Raw genomic sequence first — 15,410 nt, 5'->3', positions numbered from 1 at the left:
TTGCGTCTCTGACCATCTTAGCTAATAGTCATTGATGGACTTGTCCTCCATGAACTTATCAAATTCTTTTTTGAATGTAGTTATACTTTTGGCCATCACAACATCCCCTGGCAATGAGTTCCACAGGTTACTGTGCGTTATGTGAAGAAATTCTTCCTTATGTTTGTTTTAAACCTGGTGTCCATTAATTTCATTGGGTGACCCCTGGCTTTTGTATGGTGGGAAAGAGATGTAGCTTCTTTTAGCCTATCTGTAATAATGTAACTAAGATGCAATTCATCAAAGTGAAGGAAGGAAAATTCACTCATACTCAATGGAAAAATAAATCTCCAGCTGTATTAGAGCAGAAAAGATTATATTTAGATTGCTGATCCACATTCACCTTCATCCAGCCTGTCTCTACATGAAATCACAGACTGCCTTTGAGTTCTCTGGATTCAGCTGCTTTATTTAATTCCTCTAAACTGTGTGTTCTGGAGAGTATCACAATAATAAAAGTAGAGGAGAATCAATATTTCATTGCAACTCCTCTAAGTGGGACATCTCACTCTGTGTCACTAATGTGCTGTCGCCATGGCACTGAGCAGTTAATAAATTCAGCTGTGAAAAGCTGATTGTTTCCTCTAAAATATAAAATGTTCCTGCATCTTAGTTTACTCAAAGGATTAATAAGTTATCCCAGCCTCCTCATATTAACTTTTTTACAATTCCTACAGATATACAGTAGGCTTTTGAAATGAACTATTAGTGCATTTCTGCAGACATCTATAGCAAAAGTAAGGGTGATTTTGGGTTTTCACAGATATGCAGGGGCCCCTGGGATGGGGCAAGAGGGGCAATTGCCCCGGGCCCCGCAGGGGCCCCCACAAGAGTTTTTTTGGGGCCCCTGGAGCAGGGTCCTTCACTCACTCTGGGAGCCCCAGAAAACTCTGGCAGGGCCCAGGCCCCAGGAACTTCTTCCACTCCGGGTCATCATCGGTAATTCGGTGGTGGGGGCTCCTTTCGCTCCAGGACCTGCTGCCAAAATGCCACGAAGACCCATGGCGGGGGTCCTTCCCGGTGACGAGCTGCCAAAATATTAACAACCGGTTCCCTCCTCCTCAACTCACAAGGGAGTCGTGCCCTCCCACCCCCCAGGACTCCTTCCCCATCCAACCCCCCAAGTTCCTTAACAGCCCCCACGGGACCCTTGCCCCATCCATCCCCCTAGCCTGTCCCGAATGCCTCCTGCCACCCCAACCAACCCCTCCTCTCATTCCTGATGGCACCCCGGGACCCCTGCCCCATCCAAACACCCCTTCTCTCTGTCCTCTGACTGTCCCTGGAATCCCTACCCCTGACTGCCCCCCGCCACCCCATCCAAATCCTGCTCCTTCCTGACTGCCCCCCCCGGGACCCTTGCCCCCATTCAATCCCCCTGTTTCCTGCCCTTGGTTCTAAAAGGGCTTCTAAATTTAACAACCGGTTCCAGTGAACCGGTGGGAACCGGCTCCAGCTCACCACTGGTCCTTCTGGCACTTCGGCAGTGGGTCCCAGGGTGGGTCTTTGGTGGCAATTCGGCAGCGGGGTCTCCCTGCCACCGAAGACCCTAGGCCCCTTGAATCCTCTGGGCAGTTCTGCAGATATGCACCCATGAAGTTTTACTTTGAGTTTCAGTTTGGGTGAATTCAGAAACTCAAAGCAAAGTTTCACTGGTGAGTTTCACTGATATCAAGTAGCATGTCCCTGCTCTAGCCTCAAAAGGGCAGAGAGACCTTAACCAGCTCTGCTCCCTTATGGTCAAAGAGTCCCAGGTGATGAACACTGGGCTAAGTCTCTCCACTGGGTCACAATAGGCCCAGGCTTTCCCTTACCTCAAGATGCCTTCTTCAGAATTATGGGCTGGAAATTCCATCGTCCCTCACAGTTTCTGCAGGAGGCCATGACCATTCAGGGGATATCTGACCTGTGTTTAATGTCTTCTCCTCACTCTTTCCATCCCCCCTCAGTTTTGAAAATCTTCCACTCCCTTTTCACCCCTGTTTTCTCCATTTTGGTTATTGCTTTTCTTTCTTGCTTTGTTTCAGATTTTAAAGCTTTTCTTCTCCAGTGCCACCTGTTCACCACACTTCTTTTTCATCTGCTGCAACATGCTTTAAAGTGTAATTCAGGCAGAGATTGCCAGAGTGCGGTGATGCCCTGCCCTTTTCTCTAGCTTTGCTGATTAGGCCAAAGGCCAAGAGAAGTGGTGGCACATTGCCACTGCATCAGCCCTGTGTCACCCAGGGATTCCTCCACACTGGTGTAATCCTTAGGATGCTGGTTAAGACAGATTTCCCACCATAATGGCATAGACTGACTTGGGGCATACTGTTTAGCTGTTCCTGGTACCTACTTAAAAGGCTTCATAATCCTCCATTTGAGGCATAATTGATTGCTCTGAAACAATTCTTATGCATTAATAGCAATCAATGAGATCTATTTAGTGCCATAAGAATGGCCATACTGAGTCGGACCAAAGGTCCATCTAGCCCAGTATCCTGTCTTCTGACGGTGACCAACACCAGGTGCCCCAGAGGTAATGAACAGAACAGGCCATCATTAAGTGATCCACCCTGTCACTCATTCCTAGCTTCTAGCAAACAGAGGGTAGGGACACCAGCCCTGCCCACTAGGGACACCATCCCTGCCCATCCTGACAAATAGCCATTGATGATTCATGATGCAGAGCTGAAGGACGCTATTCCTAATATGGGGATAGCTTTGAGGATTCTGCTCACGCTGCTGGTCACAGCCATGAGTGGGGAGTGCAGATTTTCAAAGCTCAGATTCATTAAAACATATCTTCCATCAACAATGGCTGATCAGAGAGTGACAACGCTTGCTATTTTATCACTTGAAAATGCCATTGGCCAGTCTTTGGATTTTTCTGACACAGCTTCAGTTCACAAGGGCAAAGGCAAGAAAAGCAACCTTTTGAATGAAAGGACAAGGGTTAACATTCTAACGCCATCACAGACTGTAATACTATTTAACACTGGTCCACCCATTGTTGATGTGCAGTACCAATTCTTGATGTTAGTACATTTCAGTTATTCTTAAAATTAAAAAGTTTCTATAAGCTTAAGGAAATGAATTTTTTGTTTGTTTATATATGGCATGAATAAACAGATTTACAGATCCCATCATGCAAATTTATAGTCTTATATGACAGAGATAAATCATGAATGCAAATTGCACATCAAAGTCATGGAATAGGCTACAAATGCAATAAAAAATAACTAGTCAAACGCTTAACAAATGGAGGGAGGCACCGAAGACACTCCTCACCTGGGACCTCATTTGGTCTAGGGCTGGCTCTGAACAAAGCCTTCTGCAGCTCGTGAGTACTATTTAAGCAAGGACGCAATATTAATACATTCTCTGGGTTAAATAATAAGTAAAAAGTGATTTTATTAAATACAGAAAATAGGATTTAAGTGGTTCCAAGTAATAGCAGACAGAACAAAGTGAATTACCAAGCAAAATAAAATAAAACATGCAAGTCTATGCTTACTACAGTAAGAAAACTGAATACAGATAAAATCTCACCCTCAGAGGCGTTCCAGTAAGCTTCCTTTTACAGACTAGTCTCCTTCTAGTCTGGGTCCAGCAATCACTCACACCCCTGTAGTTACTGTCCTTTGTTCCAGTTTCTTTCAGGTATCCTTTGGAGTGGAAAGGCTACCTCTTGAGCCAGCTGGAAACAAAATGGAGGGGTTTCACAGGGGTTTAAACAGACTTTATCTTGTGGGTGGATACCCCTCCCTCCCCCTAGCTAGAATCCCATCTACAAGCTGGAGTTTTGGAGTCACATGGGCAAGTCACATGTCCATGCATGACACAGAACTTACAGGTAGCAGTCATTGCCCACATGCTACCTTGAACATCCTCAAGTAGACTTCTTATGTGGATTGGAGACTTCCAAGATCCATTGTCCATTAAATGTTTCTTGATTGGGCACTTAACTTGCACATTCCTTTTTCAAGAAACTGACCAAATGCTTTACTAAGGCTACTTAGAAATCAAGCAAGTACACAGCCAATATTCATAACTTCGAACACAAAAATGATACATGCATACAAATAGCAGGCATAGATTCAGTAGATCATAACCTTTATAGAGATATGTTACATGGCATATGTAGCTTAAAACATATTCCAGTTAAGTCATATGTACATTCATAAGCATATTTCCATAAAGCCTTATGGGGTGCAATGTCACAGGGCTGACCTGGGTTAGGTACCTAACTTCAGGAGTGGAGATCCTCACCTAATGCCGTGATCAGTTGAAGCTAGCCACCTAACACCTTTGTGGATCTGGCTCCTAAGCCCCAACCCTGTCCTCTGCATTTCATTCCTGGCTAGGAGTTAAGCATATCATTAACTAAATCCAGGGCCGGTGCAAGCATATTTTGCGCCTTAGGCGAAACTTCCATCTTGCGCCCCCCACCCCAAAAAAAAAAATCACATACATTATAGACAATACAGAGTCACAGAGTAACATGTTATAATTTAGAATTTATGTTTCTGGGCTTTAAGTTTAGCAAATTTAGAAACAAGTTCCTCCAAGTCAATGCTGTGAGCAATGTCATGTTCTAGTGACAAGGTAGATAGCCCAACAAGTCTTTGTTGCAACATTGATGTTCGCATGTATGTTTTTATCAATTTGAGCTTCGAGAAGCTTCGCTCACCACTGGCCACAGAAACTGGGAGAGTCAAGAGGATGGGAAGAGCAATAACTGTGTTAGGGACACTATCTGTCAGCTGGGGGTCAGGGCTGTGGGGAGGATGGGGTAGGAGGTTTCCAGCTCAGAGAGACTGGGCTCGGAGCTGGGGGTCAGGGCTGTGGGGGGAATGGGATGAGGGGGTTTCCAGCTCAGAGGGACTGGGCTCGGAGCTGGGGGTCAGGGCTGTGGGGGGATGCGGTCAGGGGGGTGCCTGGGGGCACTGGGGCAGCTCAGGTCTGCAGGCTGCTGTTCTCTCCAGCCATCCAGGCACAAGGGGAGCAGCAGCAGGGACCAGCTAAGGACCAAGGGGGCAGGCACCTGAGGCCAAGCTGTGGGGAAGAACTTGCTTACCTTGCCCAACGCATGAGCATCGGGGTCCTCTTTCTTCCTCCACTCCACCAGACCATCGCTGAGGCTCTTTTCTTCTCCATGCCCCTCGATGGGGCTGACGTGGAGGCTGAGCCAGGGGGCAGCCCCACTTTCCTCAAGAAGCCCTGGTGTCACGATGCCCTCGCAGGGCTTCTGCCACGTGCCCTAAGCAGAGCTGTGCAGCTCTGCCCAGCTGCCGGCGCTCCCGCCAGCAAAGAGAAAAATGGCACAGGCTGGAGCCCCTGCTCTGTGGGGGAGAGGGATTCTGAGCCTCTGCCTGCAGCCCAGGGATTCCCCTGGGTCAGCGCGCCGTGGGCAGCCCGAACCTCTGGGCTGCCCCAGGGGCGCCCTGAAGCGGGGGGGACCTGGGCTGCCGGCTGCTGCGGTGGCGCGCTGACCCAGGGGACGCCCTGGGCTGCCGGCTGCCATGGTGGCGCGCTGACCCAGGGGACCCCCTGGGCTGTCGGCTGCCATGGTGGCGCGCTGACCCAGGGGACGCCCTGGGCTGCCGGCGGCTGCTGCCGCCAGCAGCTCAGACTCCCTCTCTGTCCTAGCAGCAGCGGCTGCTCAACCATTTAAAAACAATTTGGGGGCGCCGCTTTTTGGTGCCCCAGGCAACCGCCTAGTCCGCCTAAATGGTTGCACTGGCCTTACTAAATCCCCTTTGTGAATCTATCCCCTGTAAGCAGAGAGAGTCCAGGGCGGGAGGAGTGAGCTGGTGGAGCAGTAATACTGGATAGTCCGTGGGCTCAGCTACACTTTGATCTGTAAATTCCAGCCCAAGTAGACATACCTGCACTACCTCTGATCGAGCTAGCACACCAATGATTGATACCCGTGGGGGCACAAGCAGCAGGAGGTGCTAGCCACCCCAAGGATGCGACGAGTGTCTCAGATAAGTACATACTCAGGGTGGTTATCCCCCCTGCTGCTTGCACTCCTGATGCTACATACTATTTTTGATACCCCAGATCTTATTGAGCTAGTGCAAGGGCATCTCCTCGAGCTGGTATCTACACCTCCATCTTGAAATGCAGATGTACCATTTAAAAAGTCATGAGATTTAAGAACATAAGAACAGCCATGCTGGGTCAGACCAAAGGTCCATCTATCCCAGTATCCTTCCGACTGTGGCCAGTGCCAGGTGCCCCAGAGAGAATGAACAGAACAGGTAATCATCAAGTGATCCACCCTGTCACCCATTCCCATCTTCTGGCAAACAGAGGCTAATAGCCATTGATGGACGTATCCTCCATGAACTTATCTAATTCTTTTTTGACTCCTGTTATAGTCTTGACCTTCACAACATCCTCTGGCGAGGAGTTCCACAGGTTGATTGTGCATTGTGTGAGAAAACACTCCCTTTTGTTTGTTTTAAACCTTCTACCTATTCATTTCATTTGGTAACCTCTACTTCTTGTGTTATGAGAAGTAAATAACACTTATTTACTTTTTCCACGAGTCATGATTTTATAGACCTCTATCATATCCCCCCTTAGTCATCTCTTTTCCAAGATGAAAAGTCTCAGTCTTATTAATCTCTCCTCATACAGGAGCTATTCCATACCCCTAGTCATTTTTGTTGCCCTTTTCTGAACCTTTTCCAATTCCAATATATCTTTTTTGAGTTGAGACGATCACTTCTGCATGCAGTATTCAAGTTGTGGGTATACTATAGATTTATATAGAAGAAATATGATATTTTCTGTCTTATTATCTATCCCTTTCTTAATGATTTCCAACATTCTGTTCACCTTTTAAGTGCTGTTGCACATTGAGAGGATGTTTTCAGAGAACTATCCACAATGACTCCAAGATCTCTTTCTTGAGTGGTAACAGCTAATTTAGACCCCACCGTTTGATATGTGTAGTTGGAATTATATTTTAATGTGCATTACTTTGCATTTATCAACATTTAATTTCATCTGCCATTTTGTTGCCCAGTCACCCAGTTTTAGGAGATCCTTTTGTAGCTTTTTACAGTCTGCCTGGGACTTAACTATCTTGAGTAGTTTTGTATCATCTGCAAACTCTGCCACCTCACTGTTTACCCCCTTTTCCAGATGATTTATGAATGCTGAATAGGACTAGTCTCAGTACAGACCCTTGGGAGACACCACTATTTACCTCTCTCCAGTCTGAAAACTGACCATTTATTCCTACTGTTTGTTTGGATTTAGTTTGAATAAACTCTTATGCAAATTTTGGGCCTGATGTCTGCGCTTGTTCTACATAGGGTTTTGTCCACCTTTTGCCTGATTTATCTGCCATTTACTTTGCAGAAACAGGAAATTCATGATAGCAATAGCACTGGCTATGCTATAGGGCTAACAATTCCTTTCAGATTGCTGGGCAGAACAATTTTCCTTTTAAACTATTAAAAATAATGGAAAAAGGCAAAAAAAGATCAGAGTCACTGTTAAAGAGCTCCATAGGATAGTACTTCTGGTTCCAGCCTGAGAGAGAGGGACAACCACCATTCCCACTGTCATTCCATCCGGTGTAGGTAAATCATGTCTTTGAAAGAAGAACTGCCTATGAAACAGCTGGGGGTTAGTACTTACTGGCTGGCAACTTCAGTCATAGCATGGAGAAGTATTTTCTTTCTCTGAAAATTAAAAAAAAAATCAGTTTAGGATGATAAATTCAGGGATACATTAGGCTACAATGCCTGAATATGCTGGGTAGATAAATCTTTGACAACAAATGGAACCAGAAAAACACAACATTCCTCCTGGAAATCATTGTTGTAGGTTTCCATGTGACTGCTAATGTGAAAAGTACAGTAGTTGTTTATTTTGAGCTATTTGTCTTTGTGGTTTATGTTCTTCAGCCTTTCAAAGTAACTTTGCACAGGAACTGATTAACTGTCCATCAGCTGGGTTTTAGTTGTCATGGTGACAAGCAGTAAGAAAGTTATGTTAGCCCCTAAATATTCATAGCATTATTAAACTCACAGAAGAAGTAGATTAAAGGTCTTCCACCAAAAGTATTGATTTATAATGTTAAAGGCTGTATATCAGCTCTATAAATAGCATAGCATTGCAAGTACTTTATGGGCCAGAATTACATAGGTGTGTAGGTGCCCTAAGATACACATAGTCACCTGACGGGATTCACAAAAGCATCTAAGCAGGCTAGGCACCTAACACCCATTGAAAGTCAGTGGGAGCTGGGCCCTAACCTGCTTAGGCACTTCTGTGAGCACCACGAGGTGCCTGTCTGCATCTTTAGACACCTACACACCTTTGTAAGTCTGACCTTATATGTTTATCAAGACTGGGTCACCTGGTTTCACCTAGAGTAAGACCCCAGCTTCAGCCTGATGGTTTAAGAAGGACACCTGAGACTTCGTAGGTTTGGCATATCTCAGCCTTCTTTAGGCAGGGTCACTTAGGGCAAAGATTTACTGCTATGGTTGTTCTGAACTTACAACCCACAATCAGCAGAAATGGGCATACTGTGGTGACACACGTGGTGGGTGCTTTCTAACAAGCAGAGCTGGAATGGGAGCTTTCGGTTACTGACAATGCTTAGCAATCCATGTAGTCCATCCTGTGACAGACGGTGGGGGCTGAAAGTAATAGACATGAAATTTTAGTGTATCCCAAATGCTTAGAATTCAGAGCTGGCAAATTAGTGGCCCATCGTCAGTGACTATTTCTTCTGGAATGCCAACATGGGAAAGGATGTCCTTAACTTTTCTATCACTTGTTGACTAGTGGGAAAAACACTTGCTACAAAGCTGGAAAATTAGTCATTTCTTACCAGATAGATATATTCCTTTCCAAACCATAGATCACATGTTGTTCTTTGTCAAAAGACCTGCTGATTATCTCTGTGAATCTGAGAGCTTGTTTGAGTGGGGTTCTGGTCATTTTACTCGGGGCTAGATGACATGGTGGTAAAAGTGTATGAGCCCACTCTGCATTGGAATTTCACCATGCCACTTCATTGATGGTGAACTATGGGTCTGAATTTTGCTAATGTGCCATGTGCACCTTGGGATTTCTTCAGCTCCATTTTGTGGGCTTAGGTGGACCATGCTGGCTGCTCCATGCTATGCACACAGCATGATCACAGAAAGACTAAAGCGCCTATCAGAAGTGAAAGGACATGTGCACATTAGAATGGTCACTGCTCCATGTGATTCATTACTGTGTCATTTTGGGGTGGTTTCTTGGGCCATTTCAAATTATGCTTACCCCAAATTCTTTCAAAGTGCACACCAGAATGTTTTCTGCATTCTCCTTGATGGTGGGTGAACATTTTGTATGAATGATTCATCACACAACTACACTGGAAACAATTTCTCTTCTTTTCCGGCTATTACTGTGAAGATACAATTCAAGCAGGTTGCTGGCCAGTGTGGTTGCAACATTTTATGTTGCAGCAACAACTGGTTTTATTCCTAGAAAATGCAGAATTAGAGTAAGTGTTGCAGGCATATTAAAGCACTGTAATCCACTAATTTGTGAGCGGTGATTATGGTGAATTCCAAAATAATCTCTACATGAGAATTACTATATCTAATGCTTGTGAATTTGTATATATAGATATATACCTACACACATACATAGACACACACACACACCCCATTGACTGAAGACAGTCCCCTGCCAAGTGGTAGATGACTGGGTGTGGTACTTGTAAAACATCAATACGAGGAAGGAAATGTCTGGTATTAAAGCCAAAAATAAAAAAACAGAAGTGAAAGCATTAAGGTAGAAAAGATACAGCAATCCATGAGAGGTATGCATTTAAATGTTCACTGTAAAATAACAGCAGCACAACCAGTGGAAAAATGATATGAAGTAGCAACAAGAAATCTAGAAAGAAATATACTCAAATTCTTCAGCACCTCATAGGATTGGGTCTTAATTATGGGAAGAGAAATACATTTTTTTTTAGATCATCATGTACATGGAGCCAGAATCATTTTCTGTTTGCATCCTCAAATGTCCCCATCAGAAGCCTGAGTCCATTAGAGAGCTTTGGACAAACTTCAGTAATGGAGACAGAAGACTGAAAGAGCCCAACAGGATCTGAGGGGACTATGAGGGTCATGAGGAACATCCACGCTAGCTGGAGAGAAAGAGGCTATTGCTGAGTGGAAAAAATCCTGGGGACCAGTCTTATAATGGATCACATGGGCTTGGAAGGCATCAGAAGGTGCTCTTACTCTAGGCTTTGTCCTGTAAATCGATTGATGTCCATTACACACAATTTAAAGACTCCCATTGACTTCAATGGGTTTTGGATGTTAGCAGAAGCTAACATCCTGCTTCTCTTGTCACTACAGAATGCACTTCAGCAAAGCCCTGCCCACTGTGATACCATACAAAATGTTTGCTTTTGCACCAAGAAGGAAACATTGTGGGATACTGTTCCTAAAAAATAAACTTTGCCTTCTGTGTCCTTTAAATATAAGTGCTGATCCTATTCTAGTCTGAGAAAAAGGCAAAGCCTAATGTTTTGCTCTACAATCAAGCCCAAAAGCTTTAAGAACTGTCTATTCCTGACACCTCTGGTAAGTCAGCCTTCTTGCCACCAAATAACTGAAATCAGAGGCCATAGCCTATGATTCTGTATCAGTTTTACACCAGGTTCACAAAGTAAAGTAAATGATGGCTTAGCTGAGGGCCTCTTATAGGGTCAGGCATAGTAGCAATGAGCAAATAAAACAAACAAGTTTTCTGTTTTATAGGGAATTTCATTCTTTCAGAACAGCAGCTCTTATTTCCTTCTTTAGGAACCTCAAGTTGCCCTCTTTATCTGCAGAGGATAAGCAGAGTATAAAGTAATCCCTTAACTCTTAGGAAATCAAGCGAGCTATTAAAACCTATAATCAGTTAGTGTCTCCTTTTCTGAAGAGACACAGTGTGCCTTTCATACGACAGCCTCCTGCTGACCCTCTGAACTGCATGGTCTTAATTCTTACCCCAAAAGCCAAGTAAAGAATCACTCAGGGCTATGTGTTCTACAAATCTATAGCCAACCCGCATGCCACAAAACATTAACCAACCAGCTTAAATCCCTGGCAGTGAATTATAGGGCAGTTCATACAAGCTGTCTCTATGGCATGCTCAATGGTTTTCTCTTGTGATTCAAGAAGTTAAAAGCTTCACCCTAGCCTTTAGTGCTTAACATGAAGGAAGTTTTCAGTCTGGGGGTTCATTTGCTGGATGAATATCCCCTTTTTACAGCATCAACCCCTTCGGCTCGGTATTCACATCCCTGACACACTGGCATGCTTATCCCTTTCTTGCATTTGCGATGGAGCATTTAGGCCTGCGCTACACTAGCGGGAGGGGGGTCGAACTAAGATACGCAACTTCAGCTACTCTATTCATGTAGCTGAAGTCAAAGTATCTTAGTTCAACTTATCTGGCCATCCTCATGGCAGCAAGTCGACTGCCGCGGCTCCCCCCTCAACTTCACTTACTCCTCCTGCCAAGGTGGAGTACAGGCATCGATTAGCGGATCAATTTATCGCCTCCAGACAAAAAGCGATAAATCGATCCCCAATACATCAAACGCTACCTGCCGATCTGGCGGGTAGTATAGATGTACCCTTAGTAGCAGCGCTGGGACAGAATATAGAGTCCCTGGTGAGAAAGTCTTACTGGTGGGAGAAAACAATGGGACAGTGTACTTTTTGGTTGATGTCCCTACCGCTTTGTGTTTCTAAATTGGAAAACTGCTTTTGAGGTGTTGTCATTATTACAAGCTGTTTTTGGGAACTTCATAAGAAGTTTTCATAAATCATTGCTGGACTTCTCCTACCTATCTCTCTACTTTGAAACTACTAGCACTATTTTTAGTGCTCTATAGCATTTTGTCTTTCATATGCCGTAATTCTTACATGGTATCTACTAAGCTAGTTTGTCCAAACTACAGCCATAGGTGAAAGCTGTTTTTGAACAGATGGATAACCGCTGTTTTTTGTGTGTTCTGGCAAATTCAAATGTGCTATTTCTCCACTATGTTTTCTAACAAGCTGCTCTTTTCAAACACTAGGGCAAATGATACTGAAATGCTAAACAGGAATTGTCTAAAATACATTACAAATAAACTCAGAACCAAGTTACCCAAATTACAGCTTCCTAAACTAAAGTTAGTATGCTATGTTACTGTACCCCATGTGAATGTGTGGCCACACAGCCTTGGACAGTGATTATGCGAAATCTCATATAAATGAGGGGGGTTATGCCTGCTTAGGACTTGGTCAGGAGATCTTCAAGGAACATCCTACATGTTGCAAGTAGTAAGGGTACAGTGGCATTCTGTTCTGCAAGTCCATATGAATAGTGTTAGGGGGCACAGTGCTGCTGGAGGGTTTTGGTTTTTTTCCAAATGAAGCTTAAACCCAAGAGTTACACCACAATGATCTCATGATACTTTTTGCCAGTTAGCTCTAATGCCCCAAGCTAATACCAGTTGGGGTGATTATTATACTTTCTACCTTTTTCTCCTCAGTTTAAATAGAATAAATCAGGCAGGTTTCACTTCCTATCCTACTCTGATGTCTGATGTTGCTAGGTGCTGTTGACAATGTCTGTATCGCACCCCGAGGTGACTGTACTTCAGTCGTGGCTTTTGTGCTTCCTATATGATGTATGGTATATTGATCATATTTTTAAATGCTTTAGGATCCTAGTGAATGAAAGTCACTACTGTGTATACTATAAATGCAAGTCATCAGCAATTGTCATTACCAAGTAACAGAGCTGCACATGTAGAAGTTGCAACATTTCTTGCAGAACACTAATTAACCTTGAAAAATTCCCTGGACTGGACCTTACCCACACTGATGTGACACCAGCCAGAGTAGAGAACAGAATGCCCATATAGATTCTTTCATATTCAAGATTATGTCAGATCACTTAAACTCACTCTGGTAATATAGTTACCTTGTAGGTCAACAAAGCAACCATCCCTCTCTCAGCAATCATTTATTTACAGATTAGTCAGACACATTAGAAAGAAGGGAATGTTTGTAAATTTACTTGTGTAATCCCCTCCTCTTTTAAAACACACACCACAGGATCTTTAACTTCTATCTCTGGAGTGACCTCAGCTTAAAGTATGGTTGCACTCTGAAAAGTGATGACACTGAGAGGCTCGCTGCTTATTGTCTCTGAGTGACTTCTTATAAAATGAGCTCAGTTTACAAATAAAACCATGTTTGTTTCTAACGGTCAGTGAGGAAAGGATGGTACCATTGCGAGCTAGGTCAAGAAGGGAATTCCATGCATAGGGGTCAGCAGGGAGAGGCTTGCAGGGGGAACAGATGATTTGGATGTTAAGGATAGCATCGCTAGTGGAGCAAAAGGAGTGGGGGGAGTCAAGGAGAAAGACCAGAGAGGTAGAGAGGAGGAACTATGCAAGCCCTTGAAGTGGAGGGTCAAGAGGGATGGGTCGGGATTCCAAGTAGCGATTCAAAGTATAGGGTGATGTGGCCACGTCAGTGGGGTAGGAGAGCAATTTTAACAGCCATATTTTCAATAGATGAGATGTGGGGATTGTACAGGACATGAGGTTTTCTGGGAGGCCAGACTGTACAAGGACAACTCTGCTAGCTGCTGCAAAGGGGAGCAGGCCATAGCTCTGCCCTGACTCCTCCCTGTCCTGCCCCTATGGGAAAACTGGTGCTACAGGAGGTACAAGCCTGGAGTGCAAGGACTGGCACTGTGCAGGAGAGAGGAAGGTACATTGTACACGCTCCCCACAGAACGATGCCCAATCTAACTCAGATTGCTGGGGAATCCCAAGTGGCTCAATAGGAGATTGCCTTTCCCAGTGTCCTGGGGAATAGTCCATTACAGAAGTGTTCTGCTTATCATAATTTCAATAATGTATTCTACTGGCACATCACTTACATAATATAGGCTACAAACTCCTTCCAGATGCCATGTACATTTATGTTTGTGTGGGAATAAACAATAAATAGCAATACAGGGTTTCCCATAAATAGGGACAGCCTCATAAAGAGCTCACAGCCCATGTATGGAGGCTGCACTTATACATGTATGGGGCTGAATCCTGAGCAATAGACAGTTGCTGTGTGGCAAGTACTGCAGAGTACAGGGCAGTAGTGATCATGGGCTGCTCCTTTCTTTGTTCATGAGTGTGCGCACCCCTGGCCATGTTCCCAGGTCATCATCTTCATGCACCTAACCCCTGCTATTCAGAGCAAAGAGCCATTTCAGTTTGTAAACCTTTGCAGGTGCAAGACATGGTCTAAAACGCATTCTACATGGAGAAACGTAGTCTAGAAAACATCCTTAGTTTCTTTGTTTTAGATGATATTTAGGTTACATAGAGACTCTTTTTTCTCATAATTGTCAAGCCATCTTTGAGCTTCAAACACATGTAGGCAGCCTCACATGAATCTCTATCACCCACATCCTGTTTTTGATCAGCTGCACATCTTGCGGCCCTGAAGAGCTTGGTGTAAGTGTCAGATTGTGGTGAAAATAATGACCTAAGTTTGCTCACTATACGCTTGGGCGTTTGTAACAGAATTTTCTCTTTCTTCAGCATATTGGATTTCCTCAATAAGGCTTGGGTTGGCTACATAAAAGGTAGACAATAGTTAAGCCTGAACAATAATATCTCCTCTGTTGCATCTAAAAGACATGTGCAATTAACCTTGCTTAGTTGACATTCAAATGCACATAAATACTATGGGGCCATGGAGATATGCCAGTTTACAGCAGCTGAGGATCTGGACTTTAATGTTTATGTCTATAGAATATTTTAAATAATTTATTTTAAAAAAAGGTTTAACATCATGCTGACATAATGCTTAAGCAAAACACCAAGCCTCTCCTTCGCCTCTCCCCCCCAAGTCCAAACCATTCTGGTCTTTGTAAATACAGTCAGAGAGATATTTTCATTCAAAATATTATTTATAAAAGAATTCTGAAGAAAAGAAACAAAAATATATTTATTTTAAACAATTTCCATGAGTTTACTATCTAGTCTATGTTCTTTCAATACAAAGAGCTGTAATTAGCCTCCAATGATAGAACAAGAAGCAATGGGCTTAAACTGCAGCAAGGGAGATTTAGGTTGGACATTAGGAAAAAGTTCCTAACTGTCAGGGTAGTTAAACACTGGAATAGATTGCCTAGGGAAGTTGTGGAATCTCCATCTCTGGAGATATTTAAGAGTAGGTTAGATAAATGTTTATTAGGGATGGTCTAGACAATATTTGGTCCTGCCATGAGGGCAGGGGACTGGACTCGATGACCTCTCGAGGTCCCTTCCAGTCCTGGAGTCTATGAGT

At 44.0% G+C, this 15,410-nt stretch overlaps 1 protein-coding gene across 1 annotated transcript in view; it reads right to left on the bottom strand.

The window, feature by feature from the left end:
- Positions 1-4,460, bottom strand: part of ERMN (ermin) — a 28,599-nt gene extending 24,139 nt beyond the window's left edge. The window contains exon 1 of the mRNA XM_050969342.1: positions 3,571-4,460. The gene's annotated coding sequence lies outside the window, so the exon portion shown is untranslated. The remainder of the gene's footprint in view (positions 1-3,570) is intronic.
- Positions 4,461-15,410: the final 10,950 nt, after the last annotated feature.

The sequence above is a fragment of the Gopherus flavomarginatus genome, chromosome 10, assembly GCF_025201925.1.
Source record: "Gopherus flavomarginatus isolate rGopFla2 chromosome 10, rGopFla2.mat.asm, whole genome shotgun sequence".
Classification (NCBI taxonomy): domain Eukaryota; kingdom Metazoa; phylum Chordata; order Testudines; family Testudinidae; genus Gopherus; species Gopherus flavomarginatus.
This window is presented reverse-complemented; position numbering and strand designations above follow the sequence as displayed.